At 45.5% G+C, this 5,960-nt stretch overlaps 1 pseudogene; it reads left to right on the forward strand.

Annotated features, from left to right (window-relative positions):
- Window positions 1–259: 259 nt before the first annotated feature.
- On the forward strand, window positions 260–360 carry LOC112082543 (annotated as a pseudogene).
- The last annotated feature ends 5,600 nt before the right edge of the window (window positions 361–5,960 follow it).

The following is a 5,960-nucleotide window of genomic DNA, read 5'->3' on the forward strand; positions in this document are numbered from 1 at the left end:
TGAGCGATTGTTGCTTTTCAAAAGCTGGCACATCATGTTCTTCAACTCGGTTATCTCTTTGTTGTCTGCTCCGGTTTGCTTCATCGAGCGATCGTATTCAGGACAATCATTGCTATTGGCTTGAGCCAAATTCTCGATGAGGGCTCTTCCTTGTGCTATCGTCTTTTGTCCAAAATCTTCATTACTAGCTGTATCAAGCGAAAGTTTGTATTTTGGTTGCAAACCTCGGTAAAATGTGCTTAGCAGGCTTGATCCGGGAAATCCATGGTGAGGGCAATCACGTTCATACTCCTTAAAACGTACCCAGGCTTCATAGAAAGGTTCAGTCGGTCCTTGCTGAAAGCTTGAGATCTTGGTTCTCAACAAGTTCGACCTTGACTTAGTATAGAAGTGATTCAGGAAAGCAGTTTTACATTCTTCCCAATTAGTAATCGATCCTGCAGGCAAAGATCTCAACCAACGGTGAGCTTTGTCTGCTAATGAAAAAGGCAACAACTTACACTTTAAATAGTGTGCTGGAACTTGGTTTGTTCTCATCATGCTGCAGATTTCTTCAAAGAGCTCGATATGATCCATTGGATGTTCAGAAGGAACTCCATGGAATTGGTTTTGTTTCACCAATGAGATGATTTTAGGCTTGACTTCAAACTCATTCCGGTTCGGAAATGGAACTTGAATTGCGGATCGGTTCTGAAAATTTTCAGTAGGTGCATCGAAATCAGCTATGCGATGGTTCCTGGCTTGTCTTCGGTGTTGATTTGCTTGCTAAACAGGGCGGTTAACGCGTCCATTCGGCTGCATCCCCTGGTGGTCACCATCAGCTGCATTGATAGGTGCATCAAGGTCTTCGCGTTCCTCTCTCTCGCGGTTTTGATGGTTTCTTGGAGGAACCTCATCCTCTTCTCCATTTTGTCGAGCATGATCATCTTCTCTGTGATCGTTCTCTTCATTTTCTCCATGTTCGGACCCATCTTGGTCCATGTTTAAAGCTTGGTTAACAGCATCTCCAGGCTGGTCGTCGTTGGCCATTCGTTGCATTCGTCTAAGTCTCCTAAGTTCTCTTTCGTGTCTGTCTATCTCGTCTAGAATTGGAATGTTTCCTACAGGTCTGCGCCTGGTATTCATGCAATTCAGAGAAAAACAAAAGAAGGGAAAGATAATTCAGCAAACTTTAAGAAAGAACTAGAGATCAGGTATCTAGAACAGAAATTAGAACAAGAAAAATAGCAAAGGCAGTGAAACAAATCCCTGGCAACGGCGCCAAAAACTTGATGCGTGTCAACTGCGTGAGGGAACAAGTTTTACCCTTAACAAAAACAAATGAAAGCCGCAAGTGCACAGCTAATCAGTTGTAGTATTTAGGGATCGAATCCACATAGATTTTTGTGCCTGGTATTCAGAAATATGACTTTAATTCAGAGTTAGCCGGCCGCGGTCGGGTGTAACGTGACCGCGGGAAATAGGTGATTGGCTGCGGTCGGGAAGCTTGTGACAGCGGGAAATAGGATAGTGGCCGCGGTCACATGACTTTTTGGCTGTCTTCGAGTGTCTCCGAGGCTAATGGAATATTCTGAGATCCAACCGTTGGAATGTCTCCAAACTAAGTGTATATGAAAGCTGGTTGATTCTTTTATAAGTTATCCAATTTTGAGAATGATCAGACGGTGAGAAAGTCTTCGTCTCTCCATGAGAGTTCTGACGGTCTGCATTTATCCAAAAGAGTCTTTTTGTTCCAATTTGTGCCTCTTTATCCCATATTACCTGAAAAGTCTTTTAAAATCTGAAAACATAGAAATCCTTTGAAACCTTTGAAAATGGAGTAAAAACACTTGTAAAAGACATTAAAGTGATCCATAAAAATGGTCAAAAACCGGTGTTATCAGCGGTTTAGGGGACTTAGTATCACATAAAAATGGTCAAAATCGACAGATGCAGGCGCGACGGTGGAATCCCTGAACGAGGTGAAAAAGATGCTCGCAGCAATGATGGAAAAGTTCGACATGCAGGAGAAGCATAACAACTCTTTTGCGGAATAGACTCAAAACAACAGAGAACCGAATCAGGAGCCAGCGCCTCGGAGTGACGGGAACTTCCAGAGATGTCCTGCGAAGGTTCAGATCGCATCCGACAGCCCTCGACTTCACGACACCCGCGAACGGACTTGGAGGGGTGCCGCAAAATCCTTCCAGTTTAGCGACACCCGCGGCGAGGAAGACCACACCAACCGAACCACCTATGCTAGCTTGGAGAGGAAGAGTGCACAGAGATAAGCATGGTCAGCAAACCAAAGGTGATGCTACAAAACATCGACAAGGAAACAATCATCATCGACGATGGAGACGAGATGGAAAAGGAGCTTGTTCTTCAGGTGAGCCGCACCTCAGGACGCATCACCCGAGCTGAACTTGAAGCAGCCTTGGAAGGGACAAAGACGAACAAAGGAAATGACGCCTCAGTTTGGAATCAAAACCTAACTGAAGAGGAGGAGAATCTGGTCTGGATCGAACATACAAAGCGCGATAGCCTGACGCGAAGAGGAAGCAAAAATGGCAGAGTACGACGAGCCGCCCGAGTCGACGGTAGATCCGATGACAACTACGCTGAACCACGAATAAGCACTAAGATGGAGGAGATGGACGAGCTCCGAGCAACCAAGCTCGGATGGCCGCCGAGATGAAAGCAATTTGATCTTAAGATTACCACGCAACCAGCACAGCACGGCGCAGATCACCGAAGCCAGGATTCCTGAGCCGGGAAAGGTAAGAATTCCTTTCTACGAAGGAACGACCGACCCAAAAGCACACATCACAACTTTCCAGATCTGCATGGGGCGAGCTTTTTGGAGGAATGCCCACAATCTCAGCGAAGACGAAAGAGATGTCGGTTTTTGCCTCTTCTTTGTCAAACACTTGAAGGGCGCGCTATTGGAATGGTTCTCGAGGCTCGAGCGTAATTCTATTAATATTTTCCAGCAGCTATCGGCCGTGTTTTTGAAACAATATTCCATGTTCATGGATCTGGGAACCTCTGATGCCGATCTATGGACCTTGTCTCAGGGCAAAACGAGCCATTGAGAGCTTACATGGCTCGGTTTTAAGCGGTGGTGTCAAAGGTGGAAGGAGTAAGTGATAAGGTAGCTCTCGAGGCTCTAAAGAGATCGCTATGGTACAATTCTGAGTTCCGGAGGGAAGGCGTTTAACACACCGCTCACGATCCAAGACGTCCTACATCGTTCTACTAACTTTGTCGTAAATGAAGAAGAGATGAAGAACCTAGACGAGCAGTACGAGTCCACTAAAGCGGTAATCCAAAATTCTCTGATAACGCGTCAAAGGAATGTGCGAAACAACGACTATGTACATTACGAAGGGCCAAAGCTACAAGAGGTGCATAATTATCAAGTAGGAGCAGGACGAGCTAGAGGACCGTGGAACACTTGGACTCGAAATCCTCAGACTTACAAATAAAAAGCGTTCTGCGAATATCACCACTGCTATGGGCATTCAATGGCAAATCGCCGTTTCATGGCCACTAGACTCGCCGCAAAGCGAGCGGCAAGAGAGTCCAAGAAAACTGTAACCGCCAAAGATCCTGAGAACGAGAAACCAGAAGAGAATGGACTTAATCCCCCAAACCGGGAGCAAGACCACCTAGGCGAAGCCCAAAAACGAGGAAGGAGGAACAAAGAGGATCCACGAGATGGCCCCAGGAAAAGGATCAATATGATAATGGGCAGCTCGTAATATTGTCTCGATATCGTGTCATCGATAAAAGCTTTCCAGCGGAGAACCAATGCAAGCGTTAACTGGTCAGAGCCTCGAAGTTATCTATCCACGACGATCTCATTTTCGGAGGATAAAACGGTGGGAATTAACATGCCACATAGCGATCCCTTCACCATTAGAGATCACGATGTCGCCAGAGTATTAATTGATACGGGGAGCTTGGTAGACATTATTTTTCGTGAAACCCTCAAGAGAATGGAAATCGATTTGTCCTAGGTAACCGCGGTCCCAAAACAATTAACAGGGTTCCCGGGAGAAACGACAATGACCATCGGGACGATCAGACTTCTCGTGCAAGAAGGAGGAGTAACGAAAATCGTGGAGTTTTACACCGCTAACCATCCAGCAATTTACAACGTGATCATGGGAAAGCCTTGGCTGAACTCGATGTGAGCCGTTCCGTCGACATATCATTTGTGCATTAAATTCCTGACAATCAGCAGAATCAAAACAATATGGGGAGACCAAAAGGAATCGCGCATGTGTTTTTTGGCCGAGCACAAGATGAGAAAGCCCGCTTTGGACTTAATCGCATAAGAGAACAAGAAAAAGCTAAAAACGAACCGAGAACCTGCGAACGAGCTCGCCAAGCTCTTATAGCAATTACAGATCGCCAATGCGCGCAAGGAAAATAGCACGCCGAGCTGCGATCCTGTGATCTTGGTATGCATAGCTGAAACACATTCTGAGCGATGCGTGGAGATCGAAGTGACACTGGATGAGGCAATAAAGGCGGAGCTTATTGCTTTTATAAACCAGAAAGTTGGGACATTTGCATGGACAACATAAGATATACCAGGAATCAGCATCGACGTGGCATGCCACGAGCTCAACGTGGATCCGACATTCAAACTGGTGAAGCAAAAGAGAAGAAAGCTACACCCTGAGCGAGCCAAGGCGGTGAACGACGAAGTAGAAAGGTTGTTAAAGGTGGGCTCGATCGCCGAGGCTAAGTACCTAGATTGGCTCGCGAATCCTGTAGTGGTAAAGAAGAAAAATGGCAAATGGCAGGTATGCGTAGATCTTACCGACCTTAATAAGAAGTGCCTAAAAGATAGTTTTCCGTTATCTCATATCGATCGGCTAGTAGAAGCTACAGCAGGAAAAAATTGCTTACGTTCATGGATGCTTTTTTGGATATAACCAGATATTCACGAATCCCGACGATAGGGAAAAAACAGCATTCATAAAAGATCGGGGAATATACTGCTATAAAGTGATGCTTTTTTGTCTCAAGAACGCGGGTGCGTCAACAAAATGTTTGGGAAGTAGCTCAGCAAGACGATGGAGATTTATATAGATGATATGCTAGGTATGTCACTCGAAGAAAACGATCACGTGGAGCATTTGATAGACTGTTTTAAATAGCTGAATCTGCACAATATGAAACTAAACCCAACAAAGTGTCGATTCGCGGTGACATCCGGAGAATTCCTCGGATATCTTGTGACCCACCGAGAACGAAAAGAGAAGTCCAAATATTGACAGGACGCGTAGCAGTCCTCAACCGGTTTGTTTCGAGATCAACCGACAAATGCTTACCTTTCTACGACACTCTTAAAGGCAATAAAAATTTTGATGAGACGATCGGTGCGAGAAGGCGTTCCAGGACAGAAAGTTTACTTGGCAAACCCTCCAATTCTCGCGAAGCCTGTCGAAGGAGAGCCACTATTTCTATACATCGCTGTGTCGGCAACCACAGTAAGTGGAGTACTGATCAGAGAAGAGCGCAGAGAGCAAAAGCATGTTTTCTATGTGAGTTAAAGTTTAGCAAAGGCGGAAACTCGTTATCCATAAATGAAGAAGGTTGCAATAGCCGTTGTAATGTCAGCACAGAAATTTAGATCATACTTCCAAGCGCACTCGATTATAGTCCTCGCTACTCTGCGCTGTGAAGAATTCTGTATAGTCCAAGCCAATCCGGAAGACTAGCCAAATAGGCAGTGGAGCTAAGTGAATATGTTATCCAGTACAGAAACAGATCATGCGCAAAGTCTCAAGTGTTAGCCGATTTTCTGATAAAACTTGCGACAGAAAGAGTAGAAGAGCAGACCCCCAAGTCAACATGGACACTACATGTTGACGGCTCGTCATCGAAGCAAGGTTCCGGAGTTGGGGTACGACTAACATCACCAACCGGCGAGATCCTCGAGCAGTCATTCTGCCTCGCTTTTC

The sequence above is a fragment of the Eutrema salsugineum genome, unplaced genomic scaffold (genome assembly GCF_000478725.1).
Source record: "Eutrema salsugineum unplaced genomic scaffold, Eutsalg1_0 scaffold_1, whole genome shotgun sequence".
In the NCBI taxonomy this organism is placed as follows: Eukaryota; Viridiplantae; Streptophyta; class Magnoliopsida; order Brassicales; family Brassicaceae; genus Eutrema; species Eutrema salsugineum.